Below are 18552 nucleotides of genomic sequence, written 5' to 3'. Positions count from 1 at the left end.
TCTGTGAACTCTCAAAAACAAACACGGTGATTAAAGTGAAATTTCAAATGAGAAATAAAGATCATTTTTGTACAGCTTTGTAATATTTTGTCATTCCATTAAGGTTCCCATACTGATAGTCAAATAGAAAATAGAAATTGCCACAGAGAGAACTGAAATACAATTTGTTGTCTGGATTAGAATTTTTTTTGTGTGTGTTTGTATTCTTTTTATAAAACTGAAAACTTTCAATCATGATAATGCTTGAGTATTGATGGTGTCTTGGATTTTCAGTCTGTGCTAATGTTTTCTGCTCATCCTCATTTTCACGGAGTGCTGTTCTGCCTGAGCTTTCTCTCAGAAGGGATTTAACATTTTTTCATTTTTCAAATAGAAAGTCAGTGATGAGGTCTACAGTTAAAGATGTGCAGTTGAAGAGCTCTTTACTCCTGGAGCCATAGGCACATGTGGTTCTATTAGAGACAGAAAACAAGCAGCTGCTGAAGGCAAGGAGCAGAATGATAGCAATAGGGGGCTTAATTATGCCCAAACTGCAGAGCATTTAGGTGCTCCTGGCACCCCTCAGTAGGGTATGTAGGTTTTTATTACAAAGACATTTGTGAAAAAAAGCTATTTAGGATTTAGTAAACATTCTGTAAAGGTATTCTATTGCTATAAATGCTAATTCAGTGAAGTTGATGCTATTTTTGATGTCTACCTTATAGGTGTCAGGTAACACTTGTAAAAATAAAGTTTCATTGTTGTGGTTCAGGTCTGCTAGGTAAAAAGCAAGGAGCATAATGGAAAAGCCTAATTAGCTGCAGGAGTTATATGTAGCTGTGAAGGATAGTGCAATAATCATCTGCAACCTATCTGAGTTAGAATGTGTGGGTAAGTGTACAGCAGCAGAGTGAGAAACCAAAAGCCATCAGGTTTGTGTTCACGACATTCCCAGAGGGTCAGAGTGATCTTACCCCTCTTCTGATTGCTTTGGAGATGTCTGTTGGGTGCACCTGTCTGCTACATCTGACATGCCTGTCCTCTTCAACTATAGAGATATTTGGGGCTTTTGTTTGTTGTTGTTGTGGTTTGGTGGTTTTTTTTAACTTCTGTTCCCTGTTATTTCAAGCAGTCATGCCATTGTTTGCTTTCTGTGTCCTGAACAAGCTCAGCGTTCAGACCAAACAGATTTTTTTGTTCTCCTGGCGCTGTCATTTCCTGATCTAAAACTTCAGAGCCAGTGGAAGGACTGAATTAATTGTCTTTGGTAGTTCTGTCAGGAGGCTGAACAGCTGAAGAAGAATTGATACAGGGCTGTTTTCAGTCTTCTATTAGTTTTAGATTAAACAGGAATGATCCTGCAATATTTCAAAGTACTTGTATACAGACTTGTATCTGTCTTCATGGTTTATTTTCTGTCCCATTGAAAAATAAAATGAACACTTAAAAAACAAACCCTAACTCTTCCCCCAAGCCTCACGTCTTCTGCTTACTCAGCACACTCGTCTGTCTGACCTTGAGTCCATGCTGTGTTTAAAGACTGCTTTATGTTTTACAGTGCGTAAGATGTAAATTTTTTAAGAAGTTATAAAAGTTTGAGTAAACTTTGTAATGCATTCTTCACTTCCAAACTCTTAATGAGTGAATTGTGTGAGTGGAAAACATGAATGTGTTTTCCTAACTCTTATTTTGAGAAAACAAACAACATTCTGAGAATTCTTCATAGTAATAGCAGGCAGTCCTGTATAACATCAAGGAAAAATAAAATAAAAGGTGACCTACCAATAATTTTTGAGGAAATATGCATCTATACAATAAGCACCTTTTCCGCAGAAATAAAAATAAAGGAATCCTACATTAAACAAAGTCTTGTTTTCTTCTGTTGGATGAAAATCCATCTCTTTTGAGTTGCTAAGGGTTGATTGAGTGCTCTATGCTATCCCAGCATTTCTCTGGAAACTTCCATTATTCAGAGAGAAGATGACTGTGGTAGAATTCTAATGCAGCAAAATGCATTAAGCTCAAAAAGCAAGAGCTTTGCATTTAAAAAATAATAACAAAAAGGAATTTTGAAGAGAGCAATGAAAAATGTCAGGTGGTGGTGTTAATACATTCCTCCACAGGTCATTATTTTGCATAGGAAGTTCTCTTCATCTGAATGGCTTTATTTGTCAGACCAGTAGAAAGAGATCTTGTTCTAATTCAGACATTTAAATTCTGAATTTGTTGTTGAAACAATGTCTGAGACTCGAGTTAAAATCTGGAGATTTAATAGTCTGGCATACTTTCCATAGCATTAAAACCAGAATATCTTAATACTGTACTGTTTGTTTCTTTGTGACATTATTTGCAATGAATTCTTTTATTTTCATTTCAAACTGAGATGTTTAAATTTTACTCTGGTAGCTCTCGTAGTCATGCTCTACACTGCATAATTCTGACACTATACAATTGTATTACACTTTAAGTGGAGCTTGAAACATGTCTAATTTAGGAAATATTTACATATAATCAGGGAAACATGACAAGGAAATCTATTTAGTAGCAATGCAATCAACACTATAATTGATATTGGAAATCTTTCTAGGAGGATGCAGTTACTTTAGCAAAACAGTTATGGCTTCGTATCTTGCACATAAAGGATACCAGCAAATTGCACTCATTTATTTACCACCTTCATCATTTCACTTTGTCGTGGTTCAGTAGACCAAACTGCATTTCTGCATGTTATGTTTGATATTCTTTCCACGGTTCAGTGTTGTGTGTGAGTGTGTGTTTGGGGGAATAAAAAAAAACAGCGCCCAAACCAAACAACAACAGAAACCAAACTAACCAGGAAGGTAACTGACTTCCTTTACTGTTGAGTGTGTACAAGGAGAAATCACACAGAGGACAAGTAGCTCTTTCAATCAAGTGTCAGAGAGTGTGAGGATAACAAGGACATGGTGTTATAGTATACTGGATGTTGCCAGGGATTGAAATTGTATTAAGTTTTAGAATATGGTAACTAAAGTATTTCCCTACTGAGTTTCAAGGAGTCACTTTATGATCCACAATATCTTACAGTACTTCCAAATAACTATAGAGATTTTGTGGACAGAAATGATCTTGTTTACACCCTGTGTTTTGCTGGTGATTTGGGGAGCCGGCTGTGAGTGAGCATCACAGGTTGGCTGCTTAGCAAGCAAGTTGATAAGGATGCAAGGAAGAGAGCTGGTTGTTTCTGGAGTTTTCCTTTTGAAGGAACTTCTTCCTTCTCTTTCTACCTTCCTCAAGACATCTACCAGTATTGTGTAAATGTGACTTTGCCTACTATTTCCTCTTAATTCCTCAGTATTAAACTTGCAGCAAGTACGATTTTCTTTTCACTTCCTGTAATTTCACTGCTATACAAGCATTGATGAAGCTAATATATTTGTAAGCAATGTTTTTTTAAATACATTTATACTGTTCACGTATCTAGCATTGTGCTGATTCTTGGACAACAGCCATATCTTTAAAAGCTAGCACTACAGTAATGCATTACACGATTTGTGAATCAGATGTGGGCTGCCACTTATTGAAACTGGCTGTGAAAATAATAGGTAAGTTCTAAGCTTGTGATGGATGCTGTTTATTTCCGTTTATTTTTGAGATATCTCAGTTCTTTTCTTGAGTACGAAGTATCCATTGTCTACCAAAGGAAACTGAATATAAATCAAAATCTGGCTCCTGTGTTCAGCAAGAACTCGTAAACTTGTCTTTTCATTTTTTTTTCCCTTCATTTTGAATATTGACACATGCAACATTTCTTGAGCCAGATGCAGCAAGTTTTTCATGTAAGTTAGTGACAGCCTAAGTAGCTGTACCAGCACAGAAGAATACAATCCTTCCTTAAATTGTAATTGCCACGACTGTGTGAGCTTAATATCGAGTTGCTAATTTGTTGAAGATGAAGGCAATGAATTTTACTACTGGTCCAAACAGAAAGTGTAGAGTGTAATACTGCTCTAGTGATCAAAACACAAAATGTAAATGTGAAAGAATGTAAAGGAATAAAGAGGGGCCTCAAATCTTTTAGAAAACAGTGGGATTCTGTTTGTCTGGAAGTACCTCACAAGCCGGTGAATCAAGTTAGAAAAAGATGCTTGTTCACCATTAGTCATGGAGCTCCCTAGCTGTGACAAAGGTTGGGGTGTTTAAACCTGGATAATTTGAGAGAAGCTATCTGTACTATATTAAAAAGGAGTAAAGCATTTCTCTAGAAATTGCTATGAAGACTGAAAAATATGCAGCACTTTATTGTAGGAAAAAAAAGAACAAAGCTAATAATCGCAATAGAGTGGTTTAAAACCAAATATGAGGTAGTTTTATACTCAGTTCTTGATTACTTTCACGTAAAGATTAAAAAATATTAAATGAAAATGAAAATTTTCTTTCCACAGCTATTACACAACAAGTGAATTAGAGAGAGAGAAAAAAACCCAAGAAAGCATTGGCTCAGGCAACTTTTTTGTGTGAAAAATAATTTTTAGTCAGAGCACAACAATTTGCAAGAAGAACATGTTATGTTGCCCCTCCTTTTGTCAGGGGTATTTTCATGTCATAATTCTGATCTCTGACTAATTATTTCACAACAGGCTGAGGTTAGGTAAGCTGTTAGTAATGCTATTACATAGACAAATTTCCGGAATAGAAGGTGTCCTTAACTTTATTTTTTGATTCTTAGCTGTATTTGTTTTGAGCTATTTTTCTTTAAAAAGCTCAAATTTACTTAAATACTTTTGGACCAAAAGAGTCTGGATACTGCAAAATGTAATAAAATGTAATAATAGATTCATATATATTTTCGCTTTCTGGATATATGGAAGACTACTGTTGGAGGAGTATCTTTCCATGGATTTTTATTTTTCCATGGTTATTTTTCCACACATGATATAGAAGCTTTGATCGTGGTTTCACATCCCTGCGGAATGTGTATCAAGTCTTATGCAGAGAATGGGGCTTTAATTCAAGTTGCAAATTTGTGCTCAGTGTCTCTCATCCCATATCTTTTGAGATTATCTCAGTATCTCACTTAAAACAATCATGCTCTCAGCCAGGATGTCAAAGCTAAGAAGGAAGAAATTTGCCTTTATACTGTGTAGATCTCATTTAGATGAATTACAGAGGGGTCACAGCTTTTCATTACAGACAATTGCTTTTATTGGATTGCAGGCACCATTGTTTCTTCCTTCCTATGTATTGAGAACCAGACTGGAAGTAATCCAAGCAGCTCCTTCTTAGCCTGAAGTAGTGAAAGAGGTAAGATATTGCCCCTTCTAAACTGTATTTGAAGCCACTGTTATTTAAGGTTCCTAAGAAAAGTACAAAGGATAAAGATGTTAGTAAATTGCTTCAAGATTCTAAGAGCTACAACTACAAAGAAATCTTCAAAGACACTTTCTTGCATCCTGTTTCAGCATCACAAAACAGTTTAAGCATTGCGGCTATAGTATTCTCCTGCCCCAGAATAGCAAGCTCAGGTTCAGTTCCCTGCAGAAGACAGTGCTGCATCAGTTCTGCCAACTGTTCCTTTGCTGTATCACTCAATGGAAAATAATTACATGGAACTACAGCAAGAAACCCTTGGGAAACTCTAGAAAGGGGCAGATTAGGATTCCTTTCACCTTTTCATTTCCTTCCCATCTCACTTCACATCTACTCTTGGTCCAATGCTTTTCATCCCTTCTATGGAAACATTTTTTTTGCTGATATTGAGTTAACTGGAGAAATGTATTTTCACTGACCTCCCTGAATGGGAAATCATAGAATTATGGTGTTTTTTTATTGAAAGGTTTTCTTTGATATGAGCATACACAATAGAAATAAGGGATTGAAAACTTCCTTACTTCCTTAAAGTGATTCAGAAAAAAATCATGCAGAAGAGAGAACAGCATAATGAGAGTCGCACGACTTGTAAGTCTGAATAAAAAGCTCTTCTTTTAGGTTGTAATGGATTGTGAAGTACAAACGGGCAAACACAAAGATTATAGTACCAGAGAGTCAGTATGAGAGTTTTATGAATCCAGGTGGATAAGAAAGAAGACTTGATCTAATGCTATAAACTCCTTTTCTGACCATGTTACATGCTGTAACTCAAACTTTTCTTTATTCTGTTGGATCTCAACGTGGAAAAAAATCCATAAAATTAAATGCAAAGGTAAATAACAACATTAGAGTGTGGGAGAAACATCAAAACTGTCAGTACCTGTAGAAGAGTTACTTTGGAAAAACACAATTTTTCTCTGTCTTATTATCTTTGTGCCTCTTACTGTCTATTCTGAGCCTATGGAAGCTAGGGAAACTTCGAATTTACTTTATCCCTTCAATGTAATGCACCTTATTTTCTGTTCATATACTGTCAGTGTTTCAGTAATGGCTCATCACCTGCACAGAACGTTGTTTCTCTAGTATATTACTGAAAAATTATGTAGCCATAGGGACTAACAGGCAGAGCTGCAGCAGCAAGCGTTCTTTAAAATATTTTCAGTACTTGATGTCATTAAAAAAGATGGCAGAGGTGTACATAAAAGAATTGTACTTTATGTTTTTGAAAGCAAGGAACAAACTGTTGTTTATTCACTGGGCTTCTGCACTTCCTTTAAAAATACACTTTAAAAATACAGCCTTATGTTTAAAAACGTAAAGAAAATGTAGGCATAAGTGCTTGTGTTGTCCAGGAGCGTAAGCTGGCTTTGCTCCCTACATTTCAACTTATTGTGCCAGGTTTATAGGCTAAAAATTAATGCCAGAGTTGAAATATAAAGATGGCTTAACAACTCAGAGGCATGATTTAAATGTCTAATTCACTTTGCATACCCTGAATTACCTTTAACAAAACACATCCAGACTTTAAAAGCATTTAACTTAAACATACCAATAAATACGTATACCAAATAAAAGACTGCCAGAAGTCCCAGAGAAACTAGAAATACACAGAAGTCATTGCACAAGCTGCAGTTTACTTTGCCATAATCCCATATTTTATAACAAAATATCATTTTAAAATGTTCTAATGACATGTAGTAATCCCATGGATGGCAAGTTTGTTTAGTTTTCTTCCTGCGATGCAATGTTTATTTCTAAAGATATAAAGTAACATTTCTTTTTGGATTGGGTGCCAAATGAGGTAGGACCTGTTGTTTTAAATTCATATTTTAGAAGTGCTTTTATGAGAGGTTGGATCTTAGTGAAAACTGAATGTTCAGATCCATAAGAAAACAAATGAAGTTCATAGTAAGAATTTATGTTGAATTCTAATTAATACATTTTGAGATCTATTTGCCTGTGCTCAAGTAGAAAGTCATTTCTTCTAGTTTTTGGTTGTTTTGTTGAATGGCTTGGTTAGATGGTCAGGTTTGTTCTGCTCTGAATAGTTCTGCTGTTTCAGATGTAAATGTTAAATTCTTAGGGTATGAACAATTCCTTCATGGTTTTCTTCAAAATCCTATGTGAATATGTTTAGTAATTCAGTTGTCTTCATACATGCTATACAACTGTACCTTCATATGGCATTGTGACACCAGAACCAGGAGCATGTGAATGTCTCATTATTGTAGTGCCCTGTCCCATCAAACACACTTAAGCAAACCTGGGGGCACGTATGACCTTGCAAATCTCTTAAAGACAAAGAAATCTCACGTGCACTAAGAAGGTTACTGCTTCTCTGTGGGAGGAAAATGATTTCCTGATGTTTATCTACAAATGAGGGTGTCTGAATTTTATTATCTATATTTAATGTAACAAGTTCTAGCTTCTTCACCTTGATGCTAGTTGCAACTATTATTGTGTTTATTCTTTCCAGAAAATATACTTGGTATTACAGATATAAGTTCTTTTTAAAAAGATACTGAGAACCAGATGTGCAATAAGCTGCTCATTAAATAGGAGACATGTATACTAACATGAAGATCTCACATCCACATTTCTCCTGCTGTTCCTATCAGCTAGCTATAGGCAATAGCTAGTTACTGCTGTGCTCTCTGTTAATTACCTGCATTCTTCTTCCTTTGTCTCCTAATGGATAAAAAGTAATTTACATATTCCTTTCTATGAAATCTTTCTCTCAGTGGAGGTGTTTGTTGTAATTGAGGTGTCGTTTATCCAAGGTGGTGTCACTGCTGTTCAAGTGACTATTATGTGCATATATTTCTTTTCGTAGGATTTTATAGCAAACCTAAGAACACTGGAAATTTTACAGAACAAAAAAAGAAGCCTTCTGTATGATGGGAATTTATCAGGATTTTATTATTATTAATGAGCATAGGGATGATCTGTAGTAGAGTAAACCCTTCCCAGTGAAACAGATTTGGTTGGCAGCACAACAAGTTTTTTATCAGGAACAGGCTTCCATGTAGCAATAATGTATTTTTCCTTTTCAAAATATGAATTTAATGCAGAAATTTCTTTTTTTCAGTACATCAGTGGCATGAGTAGCAGGTTTGCTCATGTCTTTGTGTTTGTACCTTATAGCCAGTCCATAAATGAATGAAATTACAAAGCCAATTATTAAAATTTCTGTGTCATTTCAATAGTGTGCTGTAATTTTAAAGAAGAGAGAAGAAATTTCTGTGCTTTCTTTTTCCTTTGCATTTCTCATTAAATCACCATTCTAGGCTAGCAAACCCAGAGAAAACAGCTGTGTAATATATTATACATAGATCTGACAGCCATACAAGAATTTATGTTGTTGCCTGTGTTATTTGCTTAGTAACTCCAGTTCTTGCTATTTACCTCAATTTTAAAAATCCCTGAGCATCTCCAAATGACTGATGCTTGAAAACCAACGCAGCAGCAGGAAAGCTGCTGGAGATTATCAGCATTAAACTTCTTTCCAACCTATTAATACTCTTAAATATACACTGCATGCTCTCTTAATAGCCGACGTTTATGATGGAGAGTTTTCATCCCTGGAGCTCATGGGGAGCAGAACAACCTCTATCCTGCTGCTGATTTTCATAGAAAGTACCCTATATTTGGGATGTCTGCTCTTATGTCAGGTTCAGTTGAATTCAGCTAATAATTAATAAAAATGTGAATGTGGAACAGGTGGAAAACACTGTAATCTAAGCCTAATTTTCTTAGGAAAAGTGGCTTAATGATGGCTTAATCTTCTGTCACTTTAATTATTCAGATAAAATATCACAGGATGTAATACAAATAGGTAAGAAGCAAATGAAATTTTCCCTGTATATTCTGTGCAATGGATAGTGATGGGCACTGCAGAGTTCTTTTTTGGTGGGGCTCAATGTTTTTATCCAAGAAAAGAATTATTATTATTATTTTATGAATTTCTCCACCTGAGCTGCTGTTCTCCTGTTTACTGCACAGTATGAATCACTTTGGAGTATATTAAAATGTATGAGGAAGTCCAGACACACGGAAGCTGAAATGCAAGCTAGAGCATATTAAAGCACTGCAAATACCAAACACTTGACCCAGAACACTCAGGCTGGGAGACCTTTCTGCACATATTTTTCCTTTCAAAGTCTAGCTGGAAATAAATCTTATCCCCAGCGAGGCAATAAATAGAACTTTATGTATTATGAGCACATACTAATTTGTAGCTGATCAGCAGGTAACATTATTCCAGTCTGGGGCATCCATAGCAGATATGTGGCCTTTGTTCTTGAACAAATAAATCTGCTATGTGTAAATTTTGTTTTAGGTAGCAGATTGCTCTCCTATTGGCAGTTAATCTTCTACTGCTGATACTTCATAAATTCAGCATGGGTCAGTTGCACGTAGTGGCCAAAGTTATTGTCTTCTTGTGGTCTTGGTGTAGTATATACAAATAATCGTTTTAAAAACATTATTGGATATCAACAATAAAAGTTGGCAAGAAACGAATGCCAGCTTTTGGTCTGTGAGTTACTGCATGTTTTTGTTTGTTTGTTTGTCTTTACAGCCAGTCGAACCTCTGAAACATGGGATCCCTGCCATAAGAACTGCTGTAAATATTAGTCATACTGAATGGTTCCTGCAAAACCTAAATCTACACTTTCTGTTTTTTCATTGAGTTCTCTAGTCAGTCTACGTACTTTCATTTATCAGTAGACATCATAGCTCTACCACCTGGCTTCTGTACTGGAGGCCATGTTAGAAAATAGATACTAGTTTTAAATTAAGCTCCACAATACGCTTTTATAATCCAAACAACTTTTATTCAAATTTAAATAAAACTTTCATGAATCTGAACTTCTGGACTTGACAGTTCCAGGCAAACATGTAGAGCTGAGAGCTGGAGGCTCAGAGGTCTCTAGTGCATGGTCAGGCAGTTAGTCCTTGGACACCTGAGGGCTATGAGTAGGACTTACATCCTTTGGATTCATAAAGATGAAGATAAGCAGTATCTGTATAAAATGCAGAAGAAGAAGCAGTAACAGGGCCAGAGAGCTGTTGATCATCCCAGTGTGCCTATTCTTTCTCACGAAAATTTAAAGCTTCTGTTTTAAGATGGAGGGTGTAGGATCAGACAGATGGTAGTTGTAAGAAAAGTGTAAGATATTCTGTTCTCAGTTTTGTAGGAGGGTAATCTAATTTGTAGTTTCTTTTCTTTTTCCCTTTCCTCTTCATTTTTCTGTGTGTAAAGTCCTTCCTGAGTTTCTGCATTTGATTTTGGTGGAAAAGAAAAAACAAAAGATGCTTTGGAAGTCTAGAACTAAACTCTCATAGCAGTTGAGTTGCCTGGCAGCCCGTGTGACGTTGGTTAGGCTGCTGGAGATTTTCCAAAATTACCAAGCTGTTTTGTATCCGGGAAGTTCCACTGCTCTGAGTGTAGCTGTATAGTAGTGGACACAAGCTGGAAAGTCTGACATCAGATTTCTTCTGTCACTGTTGGAGAAATCTAGGAAATTTGCTTTACACAAAACTGGAAAGAGATCCAACTTCATGTAAACACAGTAACTAAAAATGCAGCCGGCAGAAAGCCATTAATTATAGCATCCTTGTGTAATCTGCAGTTGATTGCAGCAGGCTCTTTAATGTAGATAGTGATTGGAACCAATACAGATTTTATTACTCTTGTTGTAAAGCAGAAGATTAAACTGTTCTAAATTGCTTTATTTAAATGTCAGGCTGACCACAAACTAACTTGATGTGTATAATATGGAATAAGTTTAATTTGTGCATTAATTATGTAGCCTCTGATGAGTTCCTACGTTGAACAAGAGGATGATCTTTTTAAAACTGTGTTTCATTTTGATGCATCTTCATGTGTTAATAAGGAAAAAGATTAGAAGATAATTGTTACCATTCTTTACAAATCTCAAATTCTTCCTAATGTTACCTATTGTAGGACCATGACTACTTCCTTTGCATTTTAATCTGATTGCATGCTAGTAAGAGAATATTGTGAATCAGAGGCAAGACAACTTTGAGGTTGTCCATGTTGAAACATCACATAAAATACAACTACTGTATAAGAAAAAGGCCATTTGTGCTTTTGAGCTTTTCCAAACTTGTGTTGGTGTAGACATATCTGGTATGTTTGCTGACACATTTCCTCATCTTCAATTATGTGTATTCACAAAATAGTGATAAGGAGGGAAGTTCTGCACTGCAAGAGGTTGCAGTTTGGAGGTTTTCTGGGGTCAGCTAAGCATAGCCCTGGTTCCCCCTCTGATGCTGGCAATACATTTGCTTCAAGTAGAAGGCCGTGCTGGAAATCTCCAGGCTGTCCTCGGTGCCAACTGTGCTACGATACCATGATTCGCTTTGTAGGAAAAATGCTTTTCTGCACTCTTTTCTTTAAATTAAATATTTTCCTGTATTGATGCCAATCTTCTGAAAGAAATTTTCAGTCAACCTTTGTGTGTTCATCAGATATTCTTTTTGTTAAAGAGTCTGTTGCTGCGATAAAAGCTCTGAGTCCATGACGCATACAATGTATGTATGATGAAGATTTTCTTCGGTAGACCTTAGAGAAGCTTTAAAAGCATATTTTGTCTAAAATATAAATGTGCAAAGATCTTCTGCTTTCCAGGAAAGGAATTTTTGTAGATTAATTCAGACCTCATGCGGTTTTTGGATTTTTTCTTAACCTTCCACTGTGTAGAACTAAATAATATCTTCGTTTCTTCTTCTGCCTGCGTTAAAATCCACATTTGATCTCTTTTGAGTTATTGTAAGGTACATAGAAATTTATTGAAGAAAAGGTAGTGAAACATAAAACTTATTTCTTTGCCAAGTAGAAACATCAAGAAAAAGGGAAATCTTGTGATAAGATCTACTTACATTTTATGACTTAGAAGTTAGTAGAATGGTCCTAGATACAAGCCTATTTCTTACCTGGTGACCAACCAGTCATCTGTTGATCACGTAAATACAACTCACTCCAAAACAAAGCAGTTTCCAGACCAGAGAAATGACAGTCTATGGGAAAAAAAACCCACTTTTGTTCTTTTTCTAATTTTCATTAACCTAATAGCAGTCTTATTTCATGCCTTAGTGTTCATCTCTAAAGTGTACTTGTACACCTTGAAATTTACTGAAAGGAAAGACTGAATTATTTTTAGTATTATAAAGACAAAAGTCCAAAACTGCCATGCCAGCTACTCTTTATTATCAGACAGAAAAATCAGCCATTAATCATCATTATAGTAAAATCACTCTTTAAATACAGTGTACACATTAATCTAAGCACCAAATTATGAAGCTCTGTGTTGCCAAGTGAAAACCAAGGACTTAATCTTCAGTTCTTTATACTGCAAATAGTTCAGCTACATTAGAGAACTTCTTGTGTATAAGTCAGCTGATGAAAAAAAACCCTACAAAACCCCCACATGCTTAATGAGGCAGGCTGTAAATTAAGAAGTTAATGATTCTAGGACACTTAAATGAGAATGGTAGAGCTGGGCTCCAATTTCCTCAATGGAATTGACTATGCTCATTGTAAAGCATATGTCATGCTCTGAATTTCAGTATTCCTTTGTCTGTAGGTATAAAAATGGCACCCATTACGTTATTTATTTTCCATTAGTTTTCTGCTGGTTTAACCTCCCTAACTAATTCCTTTTATAATTTTTTAATTATAATAGTCAATACGTTCAGCTTCTCACAGATGATTTATCTCAAAGGCAGGAGAACCCGGTGTCCAAAGCACCTGATACACAAATAATCTTGTATAATATTCTTCTACTGATGCTGTAATCTGAACTATAAAAACCCAAAACGCTCTATAATGTTCTGTGTTTGCTACAGCCCACACCTTCAACTTCATTTGTTTTGTGGATTGGGTACTGACAGTACTGACAGTCTTCTCCCAACCAGTTTTTGTGGGATAATTATAGGCCTAAAAGTTGCATTTTTTTCATTCCTATTTAATCTTTTACACTGACAGCTAGGCTGAAACCAGTTTTAAGTGATAGCATTGGTTTGTTGGAACAAGACACGCAGCTAAATAGATTTACTGATATAAGACATATTAAGAATTTGCACAGATTATATTCATGAGTGTGTAATAAGCTAAATTGAAACTTCAGAATTTCAAACAGATGGGAATTTCAGTGCCTTTCAAAACATTAACTCTGTATCTAAATCCAAAGATTTGAATGGGAATTAGGGCTCAATCAAAGGGATCAATCAAAGGGATCTAAAGTATCTTTCATTTTAGGAGAAATTAGTCCCATTTAGAAAATTATATGTCTCCATGAGAGCTCTTAGAAGGATCATTCTGTTACATAGGGAGTAATTTGGTATACCTTCCCAGTAAAAGAAGAAAATCTTCCCTGCTGAATTCCGTGAGCTTTTCTTTGAGAACTGCCATGTGAACACTCCTGACATCTACTTGGAATGTGCAGTGTAAGTTCCAGAAAGCTGAATTTTATTGTAGGGAGAAACACAAGTAACCTTCAACCTCAGCAGATCGGCCTCAAACCTTTAATGTTCACATCTGTATTTAATTACAGCAGTCAAGGCTCATCTGTAGTTTGCAATTCAAATTGTGACATTTGATTTTGTTACTGCTTTTTGTTTCTGTTGCTGTGCAGTTTATGACTTTCTCTTCTGCGCTATGGGAAATAGGTAGAAGCTTTTAAGCAGCCTCACAGAAGCACAGGTGGGTAGTCCTCCCTGCACAGAAACCATCGTGTGTGCTAATTACCATATGGGACTTTTGTTTTTGAGCTTTAGCTTGATAAATTCTGGAAAAAGTAGCAGCTTACAATTTTACAATTTAATGTTTTTGAGCTTTACACTTGGAGACCATCAATTTTAACCACAAGATTATATCCAAATTAATGTATGTGGGTTTTTTTTGTTTGGTTGTTTTTCTACATTTGTTCCACTAATTGCCACTGTGCATTTTGGTCTCTCAGAAGAACTCTTAAAATTGCCGACTTTCCCTTGACGTACTTGGAAAACATGGTTTATATTGTCATTACCTCCACCTCTTACTTAAATTTCTTACATTCATGATCTATTACATCTGAACTATTCCTCTGTGGTTGGAATCTGATAAGCACTAGTTTCACAAGACAGCCTGCAGCTCAGAGTTGATGCTCCCAGGCAGCCTTCACCTGCCGGCAAGAGTTATTCTCTGCCACAACAGCTGGTCAGAGAAAGAAATGTACATAATGGCCTGCTTACTGTACATCAAACCTGAAATTGTAGTATTATAGTGCTCACATATTCACTGTGCTAGTTAGAGCTAAGCCTACTCTGAGCTAGCGGTGTAGCTGATGCTGTATGATGGTGCTAAGGATTTCCTTGTGTTGTAGAGCTTGGTATTTTGCCACAGTTTCTCTGTTTCATTTAGTGACAGGCTGAACTAACTGAGGAGTGAGAGGTTTCTGGTGATTTCCAGTTCTGCCAGTGATTCTGACAACACTGCATTTGAATTTGAAAATTATCACTCATGTAAAACTAAGTAAAAATAGAAAGAAGGGGGAAGTGTTCATTGGTTCTGAATGATTAAGTTTTAGCCAAATTCGCCTATATAACAAACCTGCCTGAACCAACCTTAAACATTGCTTGACAGTGTGGATAAACTCTGTGGGAACTCATAACAAAATGAAAGATAAAATCAGAACTAAAGCATCCTACAACAATCGTGGTCTGTAAGATGTATTTCTTGTCAGATGTTACAAATGTGCAGTTAATAGTTTGAAACTTCATGAATACTAATCCTGAGACATCAAAGTAAGATTACTGTGTATAACAGTGAGCTAATCTCTGAATTTAATATACACAGTGTACTTTTAATTTAGATAATGAAAGGCTTAGAGTTTTAACCAGTATAAATTCTGCATAGTGATAAAAGAATTGATGGTTTTACTTCGCTGATTTACTCTGATGGAAATGCTGCAGCACCCTTTTCTTTCTCTCTAACCCTAAAGCTTTTAATCTTTTCATAATGTCTCTTTTACAAATGGATCACTGGTGCTTTTAAGGTGATGTTTTAGGGTACCACTGCCAGGCACATCACTTCTGGAAATTTTACTTACTTCAGTGCATGTTTTACTTAAGGAGGCCAACTAGAAACTGACATGTCCTCAATCATATTAGAAAACAACGCTTGGATGTTTTAAAGCTTTTTGTTAGGAATTGAGTCTCCAGTCTCAGACCTCTCAGCAAGGACTGAGAATGAAAATAAAAGCGAGTTCCACCTGGTCAGTGCTCTGCTACTAATGTGATGGACTGGTGAATAATTTGCAGAATCAAAGAATGTCAAGGATTGGAAGGGACCTCGAAAGATCATCTCGTCCAATTCCCTGCTGGAGCAGGAACACCCAGATTAGGTCACCCAGCAATGCGTCCTGGTGGGTTTTGGATGTCTCCAGAGGAGACCCCACCACCTCTGTGGGCAGTCTGTTCCAGTGCTCTGCTAAGCTTTCGAAATTAAACAGGAGAAGGATATATGCGGGATACTATTGGGAAATTGATGAAAAATCAGCTGTTGTTTTCCAACAAATTGAACAAAAAAGTTTGACTAATTATCTGCTGGAACAATCTGGCATAATTTCATCAGTTTCTGTATGGCAACAATATAATTGTTATTAATTAACCATAAGAAATAATATGACTTTTGTAATTCTGAAGTGCATGTACCACGTATCATCCAAAAGGCCTGAAAAATAAAAGTAATATGATAGATGTTTTATACAAAGGACATAATAAATTAGTTCACACTACTGCAAATGTATGTGCAAAGGTACCACACGTGGCAGGAAAGTTTTGCAAACATTACGACTGAATTTTACATTCCCTTTGCACTGTCATCATGTAAAGTAAGTAGTCACTAGCAAGCAACATTCAGACTGGGTAAGAGACTCTTACAGCTGTTTTCATGGTAAAAATTACAACTGAAGAGGAGTTCATATTTGTCAGTGTAAATACTCTAGCATTTCTTAGAGCTTGAAAGCAAATGTATTTCCTGGGTGCGGAGTTGCAGTGTGCCACTGTACTCTGTCATCTGTCACAAAATTCACACTTGAATTTTAAAGGGTGGAAAGGACCAACTTGCAAAGAATTATGTGATTTATTATTAATGTATGTGAAAATTGCAAGGTGTTGCTGAACCCACTCTGCTGTCCTCAGTGGGATGTTAACTTGTGCTGCCTCTCAAGATCAGATTTAATATCTACTTTTTTCATCTTACACTGTGACAGGATTATAAAATATGAGGGCAGAGTTTATTACCAAGTTGTCTCTTCTTAGCAGATGTTCCATACTGATAACAAAGTCTGCTTATTATAAATTAACCAGCTACTAACATGTTTGTAAACCTTCAACATGTTGCAGTGTAGCTAATTGTCGTCTCTATTCAACATCTTTAGCCTAAAGGCCCTATTTGCAAGAAAAAAAGAAGTCAGCGCAGCGTTTGGTAAATTGTAGTCATGTAGGCATTGAGATTCACCAGAGAGCATGGCAGTGGCTGTTCCATAGTATCGACCAACTGTAATAACTGTATGTCATCATGAACAAGAGAATGGCAAATTTCTAAAGCCAGTATTATCTCTTTTCATTTCTTTAGTACTTTTTCCTATTGTGAAATGTCTCAGGTACCAGGAAATGTGTTCTTCTATGAGCTTGAAATAAATTGAGGAGAAAGCCCACAGAAGACAATTTTGGACCTCATAACCCAAGCTGTAGCATGAAAAATAATTTATAGATAACAAACCATTAACCTTGAAGAGGAGAAGGTCAGCAAACTGGCAGCACTTTTATTAAAAAGCTGTGTGGGAAGAGAAGAGCAGCATCACAAACACGTGAAATGCTATGATCATTTTACAGCTCAGTAAGCAGTGCTCCTTAAAGAATTCACCTATGTTAGACAGAATTATATAAGAACACACCAAAGGCCCACAATAGTATTATAATACAATAGCAGACCTGCTAACAGTACTCTGAAGGTTCTGATACGTACCTGGAAGCATTTAAAGCCCATTAAAAATAGAATATGTGGTATTGCTACTTCACTGCTAATAGAAATACTCTTGCAGATTGTCTTTCATTTGCTGTCATCTCTGCACTGGCTCCTGCAGGAATTTAACTATATGTGATCATGTGCTTACAATCATTTCATGGAAAAGACTCCTGAGTCCTGTTTCTTCCCTGTAGCTTTTAAGTGCTTAAATTGCATGCGTTTCACTAAGTGGTATCATTGGTTTCTCAGCATTTTGGCATCATGTCTCCATAAATGCTCCTAGTAATAGGATGACTGTATTGTTTAAGTAAGAGTATGTATTTCAGGTGAAATTCTAGCATAAATATTCTGAGTAATTCAAATTTCCAGCAAATTCAGAATGAATCAAAACTGCAAGCAGCTCCCAAGGAAGCTCTCAGGAATACAGGCTCACTCTAATATTGTTCTTTAGACCTTCTTTATTTCTTCTGTTGGATTAGATTGCAAAGTAGGCTGAGAATCCCATTCTTTCAACTTGTCAGCTCAACATCAGCACTGCAGTTAATAGACAATAAATTTAGAGAATCCAAAGGCAAACTGAGGTACCTTAGTTAGCAAACTGGTGGATTGTCTTTCCTTTTGTGTTTTTTTCTGTTGTCTGCCTGTTTGAAAACACGTAAAAGAGGCAGAGTCCGTAAGTTTGTTAAAGACAGCTCTGCTTGGAATAAAAATACTTTAAATGGACATGTCGGTAATGTTTCTGCCACTGTCACTCTCATCAGATGACTGCTGCCATCTGGGCAACAAGCAGCTTTTCTTAGCCATATAGCTGCAGTGAGTTCCCAAAAAAAGCTTAGCAAAACTGCCATAGAAATAATTAAACCTTTTAGATGAAGAGTATATACTGGTCTCTTAAATATAAAATATTACAGTAATAATGTTAATAATTTGTAATTTTTAAAATTATATACCATAACTACGATCCAAGTTAACAGTGTTTACTATTAAATATTTTTTGTGTAAATGTACTTATTTAAAAAATCTAACAGTAGATAAATAATGACCTTAATTCAAAGTAGGTAGCACATAGGAAATGCATGGTTCTACTGCTTGTGTAAAAGGAGCAATGTCCTTAGCCAAATCGTGTAACTAATATTATTAGCATGATTTTCCAAGGAAGTAAGACTTGTATACTTGGCCATCTGTCA

General features: G+C 36.0%; 1 protein-coding gene across 1 annotated transcript in view; it reads left to right on the top strand.

Moving 5' to 3' along the window:
• The first annotated feature begins 1296 nt into the window (after positions 1 to 1296).
• The window catches only part of RIMBP2 (RIMS binding protein 2), a 403010-nt gene continuing 385754 nt past the window's right edge, over positions 1297 to 18552 (top strand). Inside the window, exon 1 of the mRNA XM_052691401.1 lies at positions 1297 to 1302. The gene's annotated coding sequence lies outside the window, so the exon portion shown is untranslated. The remainder of the gene's footprint in view (positions 1303 to 18552) is intronic.

The sequence above is a fragment of the Tympanuchus pallidicinctus genome, unplaced genomic scaffold (assembly GCF_026119805.1).
Source record: "Tympanuchus pallidicinctus isolate F22 unplaced genomic scaffold, pur_lepc_1.0 scaffold28, whole genome shotgun sequence".
Lineage (NCBI taxonomy): Eukaryota > Metazoa > Chordata > Aves > Galliformes > Phasianidae > Tympanuchus > Tympanuchus pallidicinctus.
The sequence above is the reverse complement of the archived record's forward strand: the minus strand, read 5'-3'. Positions and strand labels throughout refer to the sequence as shown.